This window comes from Perognathus longimembris, chromosome 21, assembly GCF_023159225.1.
Source record: "Perognathus longimembris pacificus isolate PPM17 chromosome 21, ASM2315922v1, whole genome shotgun sequence".
In the NCBI taxonomy this organism is placed as follows: Eukaryota; Metazoa; Chordata; class Mammalia; order Rodentia; family Heteromyidae; genus Perognathus; species Perognathus longimembris.
In genome coordinates, this window is record NC_063181.1 from 10360236 (window position 1) to 10376133 (window position 15898).

Below are 15898 nucleotides of genomic sequence, written 5' to 3' on the forward strand. Positions count from 1 at the left end.
CACTCACATTCCTTTGTTTTGATCTTGTTGTTTCTTTTTAAATCATAATCTCTGCCCCAAGCTGCAAGGTCACCTCTCAAATAATTTTAGAAATCTAAAAACTTGTGTGTGTATTTTTTAAAAAAAAAGTCATGCTTTAATTTTGCCTTGAATTAAATCTGCATTTCTTAATTTGGGTGTTTCTCTTTTTTCTTCCCTCCCTTCCCCTCCCCTCCCTCCCTCCCACCCTCCCTCTCTCCCTCCCTCTCTCTCTCTTTCTTTCTTTCTTTCTCTCTCTCTCTCTCTCTCTTTCTTTCTTCTTCTTTTTCTTTTTTTTTTTGAGTTAGTGGTGCAGTCGATTTAATTGGAACATTTAAACTCAGAAGGGACTTCTAACTTAGTCTAGCCCTCTCATTTTACAAAGAAGAAACTAAAGCCAGAAAAGAAATTGTGAAATCTACTCTGGTCTCATGAAGAGTTAGTGGCTGAGCAGAGACAGGAACCAGGATGAGACTCAAATGCTAAGATTTGCTTGTTGCGTTGTAGATTTTTCAGAGATGAAACCATCCAGATACTTGAAAGAGAAGAAATAATAAAAGTCCAACTTGATTTAAAGTATTGTGATTCAAATTATTTCCACTTGTGTAGAAACTTGAAATTCAATCACTGGTTTTATGAAATTAACAATGCCTCTTGGAAATGGACTGAGTTAACACACTGCTGTTAATACAGAAAGAATTTATTAGGATTCAACATCATTGTTAACAGTTAGATGCTCTTAAAATTCCCAGAACCTCTCAACTTCTGAATTCAAGTGAGCAGAGCAACAGAAGGTTGTAGGTGGGGGCTCTCTGTTGGCCCCAGGGGCTCATGGGTATCTTTTTTCAGACTGCTGAGTGGGTGGGATCTTGGCTACTTTTCACACCTGAAGCCTGCATGTGCCATCTTTGCTACTTGGGTAGCGTGGCACAGACTTGGGGAATCTTGTGCATTTGTACAGTGGAATACTTGAGAAAATAGCATGCACATCTATGGCTTTCTCTCTCTCTCTCTCTCTCTCTCTCTCTCTCTCTCTCTTTTCTTTTTATTCATGTACCTGTTCCACTTGAGCCATACCTCTACTCCTGTTTTTGATTTTTGTTTTTCCTGGTTAATTGACAACAAAGAATGTCACAGATTTTACTGCCAAGCTGGCTTCTACCCATGATCTTCAGAACTTAGCCACTTGAGTCGTTAAGATTACAGGTGTGAGCCTCCAGTGCCTGGCAGTTAATGTGATTTTTCTTAAGATAGATGCTTGTGTTTCCCTAAGAACACATTAGGAATGAGTGAACAACTACAGAGGGGCTCACAAGCCTGAATTAAAGTAGTTGATCACTGCTAGCAGTTTACTTCACATTGAAAGAATCGCATGCCTTCCCTAGTCTAGAAGATCTCATGAATCCTAACAGAACCTTTTCCAGACCCACAGTATGGTATGCACAGGTATAAATACTGTGCTGTCCAAAGCAATTCTAGGCAAAAAAAGCAGTGCAGGAGGTATCACAATACCAGACTTCAAGCTCTACTATAGGGCCATCATAACAAAAACAGCCTGGTATTGGTATAAAAACAGACCGGAAGACCAATGGATCAGAATTGAAGATCCAGAAATAAAACCGCACTCTTACAGTCAGCTGATATTCGACAAAGGAGCTAAAGACATACAATGGAATAAACATAGCCTCTTCAACTACTGGTGCTGGGAGAACTGGGCAGCCATATGCAGAAAACTCAAAGTTGACCCAAGCCTATCACCATGCACCAAGATCAACTCAAAACGGATCAAGGACCTCAATATCAGACCTGAATCCTTGAAACTACTGAAGGACAGAGTAGGAAAGACGATAGAACTTATAGGCACAGGAAGGAACTTCCTGAATAGAGTCCCAGGGGCACAACAAATAGGGGAGACTACTACAAATTAAAAAGTTTCTGCACAGCTAAGGACATAGCCACCAAAATAGAAAGACAGCCAACCATATGGGAAAGGATCTTTACCAGCACAGCAACAGACAAAGGCCTAATATCTGTCATCTACAGAGAACTCAAAAAACTAAGCCACTCCAAGCCCAGTAAACCAATTAGGAAATGGGCAAAGGAGCTAAAGAGAGACTTCATAAGAGAAGAGATAAAAATGGCAAAGAAACATGAGGAAATGTTCAACATCCCTGGTAGTAAAGGAAATGCAAATAAAAACAACCCTGAAATACCACCTCACTCCAGTTAGAATGGCCTATACTCTGAACTCAGGCAACAACAAATGCTGGAGGGGGTGCGGGGAAAGAGGAACCCTTCTCCATTGTTGGTGGGAGTGCAAATTAGTACAACCACTTTGGAGAACAGTATGGAGGTTTCTCAAAAAGCTCAATATAGACCTATCCTATGACCCAGCCATACCACTCCTAGGCATCTATCCGGAACAGCAGGTCCCAAGATATCAAAAAGACATCTGCATGTCCATGTTTATCACTGCACAATTCACAATAGCCAAAATATGGAATCAACCCAGATGCCCCTCCACAGATGAATGGATCCAAAAAATATGGTTACTACATAGCGATTAGGAATGGTGATATATTGTTATTCGCAGGGAAATGGTCAGAACTTGAACAAATAATGTTGAGTGAGACAAGCCTAGAACACAGAAAACAAAGGGGCATGATCTCCCTGATATATGACTGTTAAGATGGGGTGATGGAGAGACAGTAGAGACCAGGTCTGCGAAACCAAAAACTGCTTGTCAAATGGTATTTCCCACAGGATTGGGTCAGCGACCCAACATTATGTAACTAAAACCAAACAACTACTCAACATATAAAGGTCAAAAATTGACCTCTCAGTGGAATACAATAGCCCAAAAGCTATGTATGTACGTTCATATAAAACTACTGTTGACATATTGTCTAATATCGACATTACATTTAAAGCCCTAGGCGAACTTTCTTTGGCGTAGGCCACGTGGCTACTGTGTATGTTCTTGGTACATTGTGTATTGTATATACGTCTACCTGACCTAGGGAAGGGAAAGAAAAACAGGGTATAAGATATCACAAGAAATGTACACACTGCCCCACGATGTAACTGTACCCTTTTTACACAACACCTTGTCAAAAAATTTTTGTTTAATTAATAAATAAATTACAAAAAATAAAATAAAATCACCAGCACTCAGTTAAAAAAAATACTGTGCTATGTGCTCAGAAAAAGCTTCTGCCTTTTCTGGTCTGGCTTCAATCCCAAGTCAGGAACACCCTTGTTATTTGTGATTGTCTCTATTTCCTTTTGTTTTTGACTTTCTGCAACATTCGTGAAGAGCTGAGCTTCCTAAGGCTAGTTGTTAAGGATAATGCAGGGCTTTCTTTTGGAATGCAGGACTTGAAACAAGGCCCAATCTCTCTCCAAAACAAGAAGTACCAAGGGAGGATTGTCATTACACTGTACTTACTGCACTTAATGTGGGTATTGCCAAAAGCATTATCATTTTTTAGAACACTGTGTCCTGACTCGAGTTTGTACATCTGTTGTCTCTTTGTAGCCAAAAGGAAGCAAAAGTTGTGAAAAGATCAGGTGAGTTGGAATTTTTCAAGTACAAAATTTTCCTTTTGCCTGATTCACAGACATTCACTTAATGGCATATGCTGAGCTCAGCGATGGGTAGATGGGAGATATCAATAGAGACTTTCCTGTTCCAGGAGAGCTAGAGTTTGATGTGTATCCAATTTGGGTGGTTAGGGCTTGGGCTGACTTCAAGGGACAGTTGAATGGACTAGTGACAAAGCATGTTGATCACAAGCAAGTAATGAGTAAAGATCTAGGAGTCAGTGAGTTCCCAGGAGGTGTTAAAAGGCCAGGGGAAGTCTCCAGTGGAACGGCAGTTGGCATAGTTAGGCATAGTTAGGACTGAAGATGGAAAAGGAAGCAGCGTTTGTCATGAGCAATCAAATAGTAGCACTTGAATTCAAGGATTTAGTTATGAGGATCTTTGGCGGATCTGAAAGTCCAAGTGAGGAAGATGAGGTCACTCAGAAGCTGCCAACATCAGGAAGCAATTAAAACCACAAAGGCTGATGTGTCAAGGGCAGAGGGTAGTAGTGTTGCCAGAGGCCAACAGCTGCATCTATGTGAAGGATTCCAGAACATCTGGGACCATGGAGGTAGAACCACAGAAAAGACAAAGCCACCTGTCTTAGTCTGTTTTGGGTTGCAGTCTCAGAATATCATGATGTGGGTAATTTATAACGATCAGAAATTTATCCTTTGACAGCTGGGAAGTTCAAGATTGAAGGATTTTTTAATCATCCTTCTCTTTAAATGGCTGAAACTTTCTGAATGAATGATAGAAATGTGTCGTGTGATGGATATAAAAATAAAGTAAATTTCCATATTAAAAAAACTCCTTCCTTTATTATATCTTTCTGTTTTAGATGGCTATGGAAGTGACCCTCTATGGAGTTAGTCATATTAAGTTCTCAGCCATGGATTAGGGCATCTTATGGTGCCTGTCTTCTTCTAATCATTCTAGTTAGAAAAAAAATCACAACTTGAATCATCTCCATGATCATCAGGATAACCATCTTCATTGCCAGGGTCACAGACGTGGACTGTAAGTGGAACATTGTATTACCTGCATTGGAGAGAAGGGATGAAGTAAGCTATTTGTAACATTAATAATGCCACGCAAATAATGTTGAGTGAGACAAGCCTAGAACACTGAGAACAAAGGGGCATGATCTCCTGGATATATGACTGTTAGGGTGGGGTGTGGGGGACAGTAGAGACTAGGTCTGCAAAACAAAAAACTTCTTGTCAAATGGTATTTCCACAGGTTTGGGTCAGCGACCTTACATTATGTATCTAAAACCAAACAACTACTAAACATAAAAAGGTCAAAAATAGACCTCTCAGTAGATCACAATAGTTCAACAGCTATGTACATATGATCATATAGGACAAGGACAAGCAAACTCTATTGTTGACCTTATATTTAAAGTTCTAGGTGAATTTCCTTTGGCGTACGCCACGTGGCTACTGTATATGATTTTGGTACACTGGGTATTGTATATATGCCTACCTGATCTAGGGAAGGGAAAGAAAAACGAGGGTGTAAGATATCACAAGATATGTACTCACTGCCCTATTATGTAACTGTAGCCCTTTTGTACAACACCTTGTCAACAAAATTTAATTAATAAAAATTAAAAAATTTAAAAAAGAGGGCTAGGGATATAGCCTAGTGGCAAGAGCGCTTGCCTCGTATACACGAAGCCCTGGGTTCGATTCCCCAGCACCACATATACAGAAAATGGCCAGAAGTGGCGCTGTGACTCAAGTGGCAGAGTGCTATCCTTGAGCAAAAAGAAGCCAGGGACAGTGCTCAGGCCCTGAGTCCAAGGCCCAGGACTGGCCAAAAAAAAAAAAAAAAAGAAAAAAAAGAACAAATACTTATATCTTACAATTTGGGGAGGTTTGGAACTTAAAAAAAAGACACACACAAAAAAAAAACAATGCCATGGGATGTGGATCAGAATCACCTCGAGGGTCAGTTGAAATACAGATGGCTCCCACACCCATGACCTTTCACTCCGTCTATGAAGTGGGGCCTAGAGATTTGCATGTCCTACTGGTTCCTGGATGGCACTGCTAGTCTCGGTCCACATGTAGAGGGGATGTGCCTTAACACATTGGCTCCTCACAATGCTCTGGGAAGGTATATTCCTTGCATCCTATAGCTGAGGAGTTGAGGTCTCTAGTTCATGGCCAGATGAGTAGGAAGCAGTAGTGAGAGGTCATTATTGAGCCAAAGGTTGGTGTCATCCTAGTTACCTGTGCTTGATGGTCAGGATGGCCATTACTCTTGGTGAGTGGTTATTGTCTTTCTTAAATTGTAGGCGTCACAAACACACACACACACACACACACACACACACACACACACACACATACACACACACACATTTCAAGAACTTAGGCTCTGTTTGGTGGTTGTTTAACTCTCTATGAGTTAAAGCTGAGGCCCAGTTGGTAGTGATCCAGGAGAAAGGCCTTGGGCACGACTGAATGAGTTGTTTGAGGTCTTCTTGAATCTGGGAATTTGATCCACTCTCAGCCCTCCATTTTTCCCCCTCAGGGATGCTTGCTCCATGGCATTTTGTTTCCTAATAAACAAATGGGATTGTTAATAAGCCTGGTTCTCATATGAAGGTTCCTGGAGCTATTACCAGTGACCTTGACAGAATGGGAAGTTTTTTTCTTCATCGCTGATCTCACATGATTTACCAACAAATATTACCGAGCATTTCAAATTATCCATTGAACAAGGAAGACCTAGGCTTAGGTGAGCAGAAGAGCAGAATACCGTGTCTACAGCCCACCTGCTCCTTCCCTGCTGGATTTTAATCACACATTCATTACTAATTCATAGTATCTCTATTGCTCCATCTGCAATCTGAAAATGTGAATTCCAGCCATGTATTTTTAAACAGCTCTATTATGATCAAGCAAATTTGAATATCTCATATAGTTTATTACAGAGCTTGGTTTATAGAGGAAAAATCTGTTTTATGTATGGTTCCTAGTTTTTCATTTGGGTCCAAACTGTAGCTAAATTCTGAGCGAAGCGAAACATGAGCTCTTATACTGTCCAATGGTTTCATAGATCAGACTCATAAAAGCTTCTTGTCTTGTTTCTTTTGCAGAAAGAGAGAATCAAGATCCCTAATAGAGAAATCTATGTCCTAAAACCTGGATTAGATTATGGGTGAATTTGTAATAATATAGGTAATCTGAATAATAAAAATTAAAAGCAGTGAAATCAGTTGATGTTGCTTTCTTTTTTTTTTTTTCTGGCCAGTCCTGGGCCTTGGGCTCTGGGCCGGAGCACTGTCCCTGGCTTCTTTTTGCTCAAGGATAGCACTCTGCCACTTGAGCCACAGCGCCACTTCTGGCCATTTTCTGTATATGTGGTGCTGGGGAATTGAACCCAGGGCTTCTTGTATAGGAGGCAAGCACTCTTGTCACTAGGCCATATTCCCAGCCCTTGATGTTGCTTTCTGAATGATAAAGATGTAAACGTACATTTTCTGTAACCTTAGAAATTGGTTCCAAAAGTATGCATTTATTAATTGCCTAGTCAATATTAGGAAATATATTAGCAAATAGCTGCTTGCAACCTTACTATCAGAATCGAGTTTTATTAAGATTCTATTCAACTTGTACTTTTAGAATGTAGTATTGTGTTTTATATGTGAGTTTTGTGACACTGGTCAAGATGCATTGTACTCATAAATTGCTTTGTTGAATGGTAACTCCTTTGTATAACTAATAATGATAATAAAAATATTAAAAAGCAAAAAAGGAAAGCAATTCAAACTAGGTAAAGTGGTCCACATCTATAATCCTAGCACTGGAGAGGTAGAATCAGGAAAATCATGAGTTCAAGGCCAACATGGAAAATGTAGTGAGATCATACTTCAAAACACCAATGAGCCAACAAACAGTGATTCATTACTAGTGAATTGTGCTGTTGAGAAAGATCATATCTAAGGATTAAGAAAAGGTTGGGTATAGCAAGACTTTCTAGTTGGTTTTTTGTAATGTGCTCTGAGTGAGAACAGGAAAGCATAATTTAGAAAGTAAATTGATTAATATCAGACTGTTCAGTCAGTTTTCTTTCCTTATAAAGGTCAATCCAGAGTTAACTTCCTTATCGTATTGCCTAAACATGACCTATATGAGAATCTAACTCTCATCTCTCCTGATTTCTGAGAAATCAGATTTAAGAAAAACAGCAACTTATTTTTGACTTGGTTGCAAGGTGCTTGAGCGTGAGTGATTCCATTGTTGTTTTGTCTCTTGGGATCTAATGTAGGAGCTCAGTCTCAATCGATGTTGTCCCATAAATCTTATTTAACCGTTGAGTACAGAGCATATTGTTACCTTATCCTTCTGTTAGAATTTTTAAGTAGAAACCAGAGTCTTACATAATCCTGTCTTCCAGTTATTGATTACTGCATCGAAAACCTCCTTAAAACAGTGGCTTAACACACCAGTTATTTATTTATTGAATTTAGAAGCAGGCAGTTGGGAACAGTTGGGCATAGAAGGTTTGGGTTTTGTGCAGTCTTAGCCTGGCAGAAAACTCCATTTCCAGGTTGGCTACTTATCTGGCTGTCTAGTGGACACCATCTGAAGACTGGAGGCTTAGCAGGAGCTGATGGCCAGATGCCTCCATTCTTCTCCAAATGGACCTCTTTGTGTAGGACATTCCATGGGCTTTCTGGGTTCTCCCATAACATGGAAGCTTGTTTTTAAGAGGTACCATCTCCAAATTCAAGTACAGAGATATAAACACAGTCTATTGTGACTTAACCTTGGCAATTACCTGCCATTCATTTTGCTGTGCCATATTGGTGGGCCAATGTTGAAGGGAAGGGTCCAGTTGGCCATGGACTGAGAAACAGGACAGAGAATTTGATGTGCTCGAAAACTACTACACCCTGTAGAGAGCCTCTGATGAACATTTCACTTAGCCAAACTGTGGTTTCTAAATGAAAGACTCTTGGTCACTTGGGTATGGATCTGGGCTGCACAGTTGTCCACAATTACATAGCCTGTTTGGAGTCAGTCCCTCTTGTCTCAAATCAGGTCAGTACCGAATGAGCAACGGTCATCAGATTTACATTTTGTGGGCCTGGGCAAAGTTGGCAAGGACAGTTTTGTTGGAGTGGTAAGAGATGAAGGTCAGACTAGCAGGAATGAATGGAGGAGGATGAGATGGAGAGAGAAGTGATATACAATGTTTTCAGAAAGCTTAGGTGAGTAAAGATAAGAGCAAGGGTAGTAACATGAGGAAGTGAGCTGATAGAGCATCCATCTTCTCTTCTATCATTTTCTTTTTTAAGAAGATGGGAAAACATGTCAGATAAAGGGCAGGATCCAATATGTAGTGTAGCATAGTGTTATTTACCTCTGGGACTTACTCTCTAGGATGTCTTAAGTTTAGACAGCCTGGTAACAGTGCCCTACACAATAGATAAGAACTTGCTATACAGCCAAAAAATCCCCTCATGGCTTAGGGGATTGCCTACCACCTGCAGTGACTGCCTTCCTTCGCTTTCTGGGTGGGGCTCTCTGTCTGCCATTTTGCTTCACAAATGGACCGAAGGGCTTTTCATACAACTCATCTCCCACGTCCACTGATGGCACAATCATTCCCAATGACCTCCAAGCAGATATAGATTCCCAGCATCACCTTGACATCAAGGACCTGCCCAATAAGCTCTATATTCTCAAGTTACCCTATAACGTAAGACAGCTTATGGGTGTAGAGTGTAGAGCACTTCATGAAGTCCCATCGGTGGCCCTGAGGGATCAAATACTGATCCAGTCAGAGCTGTTTCCTCTCAGGAACATCAGCTGGTCACCTGGAATGTGGAAAAAGAAGTTTGTGTCTCAGAGAGATATTGGGAGGTGGTTGGGAGATTGATCATCCTCCTACAGCGCTTTCTAAGCTCAAATGATCATGGGCTGCAAAGCACAGTAGAAAGAGTAAAGAGTTGATTCTGTGGACTCTCACAGGCCAGTGTGCATTTAGACTTCATCAGAAATCTGAACTTTCTTCTCACGGTCACATAATCTCTCTCAGTCACTTTCCCGTTTTATGACCTAAACAAGAAATTGGCCCGAAGTGTCAGCAATTGAAAACTTGCAATCTTTTTTTTTCTTTCTTTCTGCTTCATGATCTACAGTTATAATGGACACAGTACTAACAGTACTGTATTTCTGTGGTCTTCTTCTTTCTTTCTAAGGCATAGGAAGCATTGACTAGCATAAATAAGGTAGTGACATTTTATCTCCAGAACTAGTCTTTAGGAGCCATTTTCCCCCTTGACTCATGAGAAATAGTAGACAGTATTTCTGAAATTATTCATATTAGCATGGTAATGGTTTGAGGCATACAACGTAAAGAAATATAACCCAGTTTCTAATTTGTGTTACTTAACTGCTATATGAAATGGATTTCAGCAATTCCAGTAATGTGTACTACATTTCTAGGGCTCTGTGCCTTTAGATTATTGTCAACGATTTTCAGTTGGGCCTCTCTTTCAGAATAGTGACACTTTTTTCTAAACCAAAACTTGCAAATGGAACAAAGGATAAGACACGAATAATACATTTATATCCTAACTTTTTCTACTTCATGGAGTAAGCATATGCGTTTCAGTGATCATATTGAGAGATTGATGCTTAAACGTTTTGCTGAGGAATTTGTCCTGAGGTGTTTAGGATGCTAATCTAAGACAAAGCTATTATGATGATGATCTGAAATGGAGTCTCAGAAGGGAGAGGCATGACCTATGACGAAGCTTATTCTGGAAATCATGATGATTTGTAGCATATATATGTGTGTGTGCGTATACATATATGTATACATATACATGCATATGGCATACATATATTTACATTCATACACACATTGTTATAAGGTAAATTATCAGAAAAGCCACATTTTGAAGGATCGAATCTTGGAATCTTTATTAGAATGCTAGCAATCTGCAGGCAGCCGGTTGTTACAAAGGCCTGCAGCCTGCAAATACTCTGAACAGTTAGGAAACAGGCCAGAGAGGAAAGATAGAACAAAAACAATACCAACAAACCAATTCAGCTCCAATGGAGCGCTGACTTGAAACACCATGGTGACCAGAGATGAGCCAGGAGCCAGGATACAGGATGTGAACACGGAAACATGTGGCATGGTGTAATGGCGCCTCAGCTGGTCTGATCCTAAATAGGGTCAGGGCAGGGGGCAGGGAAGCTCCCAGCCCCAGGCACTGGATTGACAGGTTCAGTAACCTATAGACCAAGTGTCCACCCCTGTCTCCAGGGATTCAGGAACACCCATCACCTGGATGCAGGACTTCCTTTCCTCTAGGAATTCAGGCACACCCATGAAGACCAGATGCCAGGCCCTACAATTCACTTATGGCCAAGATGATGCTGTCCAGACATGACCTCCTTACTTCAATATTCATATACATATATACATATAGATGTAATACAGATGTACACACATACACATCTATCTATCTATGCATATTCCCCAGGGTGATTGGCACTGTGCCTCTCTTGAATTATTTCCTTGGCTATCCTGGCTCCTTGTCTGTCTTTCTAATACCTACTGCCTGATGAGGAGAGGATGAAAAGCCCCATTTCTATAGAAAGGTGTATTTCTAGTGTCAGGTAACTGATTCTGTAAGTGAACTTTCAGAACAAAACAGGTTAGTCACGGTAGCTGTTATTTTTAGAATTTTGCATTTGGAAGTGCGCTCTGTGTATATCAGACTCAGAAGATGGGTGAAGTCTACTCTAAGCTTGGGGAGGGGGGTGGGGTGCTCTTGTAGCTGAGAAAGCCTCTGATTTTAGCCCACTTTCTTCTGCTTTAGCCCTATCTTGGTCAAGGGAGGAGACTGGAGAATGTGAGGTGAGTTCTATATAGCTTCTCTGTAGCCAGCCCAACACAGAGTGCCATTTCAGATCATCCAGAGAGTCAGCACTGGCTCCTGTTTGGCTGAGCATAGCAGAAGGAAGTGTGCAGAGTGTGCAAAGGCCTCAAGCCACATTGGGATGCTGCCGGACCCGGCCCTGTGTTCAAAGAGGAGGGACATGTGAAGATCAGCCAGAGGCAGAGCTTCTTAAAGATGCCCAAGATGTCACTTGCTCAACATTTCTAGGGTCCCTTTGTCAGTAGCTTAAAATGACCTGCATATGAAATTAGATGATTGGAATTTGTTTTAATGGCTTCAAAGCAGGTTTGAATTTCCTTACCAGCTAGAGTTTCTGTATAGAATAATGACTGTACTTCAGAGCTTTATGAAGTTTGTCTTCTAGAGTATCGATTGCATAACATCTGTGTGGCCTTTTATTCCTCTGTAGAACAGGGATAAGGATATGGCCTTGTTAATCCTACATGACAATAGACATGTAAAGCTCCCGGCACTGGCCCAGCTTGCTTGAGGATTACTTTTTGCATGGTTTCTATTGCTGTCCTCAGTTGCCTTTGTAACCAGGATTTCTCCTTACTGCTACATCGTCCTTCATTTTGGAGAGATCTCCTCTTACTCCGGAGAATTCTGACTCATATTCTAAACCACTTTCCTTCATGGATCAAAAGTATAGAATTTTTCCTTCCTTTAAAAATCTTTTAAAGAGATTTTCAACAGCTGCCGGAGGCTGAGATCTGAGGATTGAGGTCCAAAGCCAACCTGGGTAGACACATCTGAGGGATTCTGATTTCCACCCTACCAGAACCCCCTGTCCCCCACAGAAGTAGAAGTGTGGTTCGAGTGGCAAACTGCCAGCCATGTGTGGTACAAGCCAAGCAAAAGGGTGAGGTCCTGAGTTGAAGCTCCAGGAGAGATTTTGGAGTTGTTACACCACAGAAAAGTAGATTTGACTCTTGTCTGGATCCTTTAGTTGGATTTTCCCCTTGACATTCATCCTTTATGCCATGTCTCAGATCTTCACTGCTTTTCAAAAGCTCAAACTCTACTACTAGAGCCACAGCTCTACTTCCAAATCTTCTTTCCCTAATGAACTGGGGACTGGAGGGATCTTTCTTAAGCTTATTTACCTTTTCTGAATTGTATTTGCTTCCAGCATTGCTAGTAACTGCTCAGCTATGAAGACAAAATGAGAACAGTTTGGAAAAGAAAGAAAAAGCTGTCCTTTTGTGTTCTGTCACTGTTGTGTGAAGACTTTTGGGTATGGACTTTCCTCTCCTAGGCATGTTTATGAGGTACTTCATGTGAATGTTTTAGGGCACAAACCCGATTGGCTGAGACCCCTCCCTCCCCTGCCACACACGTTCCTCAGCCTCAGAAGGAAACAATTGCCTACACTCCCTCCTCCCCAGTGGGGGACAAAGAGGGGACTTTGATATCCATGGGTATTATCAAGGAAGCGCCTTGGATCCTTGCATTCAGGTCCCTTTTTGGTCAAGGGAGGGATGTCCTCCTGGATTGTCCTCCACAGACATCGTCATCCTGTCTGTGTTCTCATACCTGCTGAAACCAAGGTGCTGTTTGCTTCTTGTTCCTCCTAAGGCTACGTTATACATGAAAACTGGAGATGGCTTTTCAATTTCACTTCCAACTTCTGAAAGTTGGCATTGGGAAGGAGGGTTGAAATGTGGAATGCAGTGTTTATTAATTCATTCTCCCTTTGTCTCAACACAAAGTAAGTTTTCATCAGTGCCATGACCTTATAACAAATCAGCCCTGACGAAAAATCACTGATGCATCTTGTTATGTGTCTTTCTCACATGGTTTTGGAGCATGGTATTTTCTTGTTTGCTAAATGTTTTTCAAGCCATTTTTAGACTTTTTCTTCCGTTTTTGACAGTATGGAAAGTAGATTTTCGCCAAAAGCAGTGGTTTACTAATGGTATGATTGCAATTTAAGATTACTAGTGGTTTATGATCTACTAAAATATACTTTTCATTTATGTTTCAAGAGTAAGACATTGTATAATTATCATCTTTAGGTGGTTAGAAAGAGAAGCAATAGTAGAGATGTTTCTGTCTTGTCTGTTTTACCCCATTAGCATTTGCTTAGTTAGTAGTATTCTTTCAGCCATCCAAATGGTATAGTAGTTTCCAGTATCCTCAAGGCACTGCGAGAGTGATACTTTGCCACCTCGTTAAGAAGGTGCTAAATATGTCTGAGATATGACTCACTCCTCTGGGTAGAAGGAAGCCTTCGTGGGAGGGGAAATTTTTCCATGCATTCTCTAGGCCGAATGGGTCATGAATACTCATTCATTTTTGTTCATTTATTAACCCAGTGGGTATTTAGTGCACGTTCCTCTCTGTACGAGTTGCTGTGTGAAGTAGGTGTCTAGGGAAGACTCTCTGCTACAGAGATTATTTCTAATGCAGAAAAGCCGGTGGTAGGGAGATGGGAAAGCCAGAGAAAGGTTCTGTGAACCTGAGGGAAAGATTGTTGTGTGTGGGTGGTAAGAACCTTGACACATAGAAGAAGAGAAACAATCTGGGCACATTGCTTAGATCTGGCTACCCTGTGCAGTTACCTATCACGCATCTCAACACTCTGTATTCTAAATTCCACACCGTTCTACCTCTTTACAGTTCCCTTAAGAAAATGGAACATTATTTATAATCGTTTTTCAAAGAGGAGAAAAATCGAATTGTCTCATAGAGTGGAATAGTTTAATGTGGTGGACTCATGAGCTAGAATTCTCTGTCATTAAATAGTCATATTGCAAGAGAGTATTTAATGATTTGGGGATATACTCATAAGTGCAAACCCCTATAAAACAGTATGATCTCAATTTGGTAATGCTACATTCTCAGTGTGATCCACCTTGACTACTGTAATAAAATTCTGTAGCTATCTTCCACCCTCTACTCCTATGTTACCAATATCCCTACCGGTTCTGTCTTCCTTTTTTTCTGCAGCATCTATTAGCTTCTAAGATAACTTGAGATCTACCTGTTTTCACCAAGGGCAGGAATTCTATTTTGTTTACTTTTGTGTCCCTGAAAGTCTAGGACAATATTAGCAGTGTCTAACCAAGATTGTACTTGTGGGGGTGCGGGGGAGTGAATAAAGAAAATGTGGTTATTCTGTGTGTGTGTGTGTGTGTGTGTGTGTGTGTGTGTGTGTGTGTCTGAGAGAGAGAGAGAGATAGGGAGAGAGAGAGAGTGAGAGAGACCTGGAGCTTGAACTCAGGGCCTGGGTACTGTCCCTGAGCTTCTTTTGCTCAAGGCTAGCATTCTACCATTTGAGCCACAGCGCCACTTCTGGCTTTTTCCATTTGTGTGGTACTGAGGAATGTCATGCATGCTAGGCAGGCACTCTACCACTAAGCCACATTCCCAGCCCTCTGGTTCTTTTTATTCTCTTTTGCATTTCCTATATATTCTATAATAAATATGGATTACCTTTGTGATTAGAAAAAAAAGGATTTAAGAGGTATGACTGCATACAAATTCCTCGATAGACCTAACTAGGTTGCCTGTGAGAAAGAGTTGAATGAATTATTGAAAGGGCAGAATGAAAGCCTCATGGTGATAAGTAAAGAACACTGTCTATATTTCTTGAGATCCTTTGAGGTGGGGGACAGGTTGTGGGGTTGCGGGATGACTGGGGACAGGTTGCTTGATGGCCCTGTCCTTGTCTTCATCTTTGTCACCTTTCAGGCAGGTCCCTTGACTTATTTTTTCCCATACCCAGTGCTACTCATGCTAAGGTTTGCCCCCACACCTTGCTTGTGCGTTCCCCTTTCTAGGTTCTGTTCTTCCAGGTTGCATGGCAACTTCTGTGCCTTGTTCAACTGCCACTTGAGTCCTACGTCCTTTTGTGGTCTTCTGAGGTGATTCAGGTCTCATCCTTCCTTGAGTTCCTCTGGCACCTGTGGAATGCCCCAGGCACTGGGCACACTCTCAGGGCGGCCATGCTTGTCACTAACATGAGCCACAGAGGCCAAAATGCGACGACTGCTGGGAGCCAAGTGGAATCTGCCTCATCTATTTTAAGTTAGAAAGCAGAGAAATACTTTAAGCACATATGCTCTACTTGTCTCATGTGTTATCTTTAAAAAAAATTTTTTTTCCTGCAAGTAAATGACAAGCTGTTTGAAAGAAAAGGTTTCTATTTTCTACTTTTCTTATCTTCAACAGTGCAGAAGCAGCTCTGGTCTAGAAGTGGATCACACATGCTTATTTGTTGGTTGGTCTTGGTTTTGTTCCTACATAAACAAATGCTGTTTCTGACCCTTCAGAGATGGCGTGAGAACAATATAGGGCAGAGATCTGAGTGCCTTGGAAGGTATTATGTATGTATGCCCATATATATTTAA

General features: G+C 41.1%; 1 protein-coding gene across 3 annotated transcripts in view; it reads left to right on the forward strand.

Annotated features, from left to right (window-relative positions):
* Window positions 1-15898, forward strand: part of Csgalnact1 (chondroitin sulfate N-acetylgalactosaminyltransferase 1) — a 211257-nt gene that overhangs the window by 40349 nt on the left and 155010 nt on the right. The window contains exon 1 of one of the 3 annotated variants that reach the window (XM_048330337.1): window positions 11225-11606. The exons of the other annotated variants lie outside the window; for them this stretch is intronic. The gene's annotated coding sequence lies outside the window, so the exon portion shown is untranslated. Of the gene's footprint in view, window positions 1-11224; window positions 11607-15898 lie in introns of those variants that run through there. 3 annotated transcript variants of the gene reach the window in all.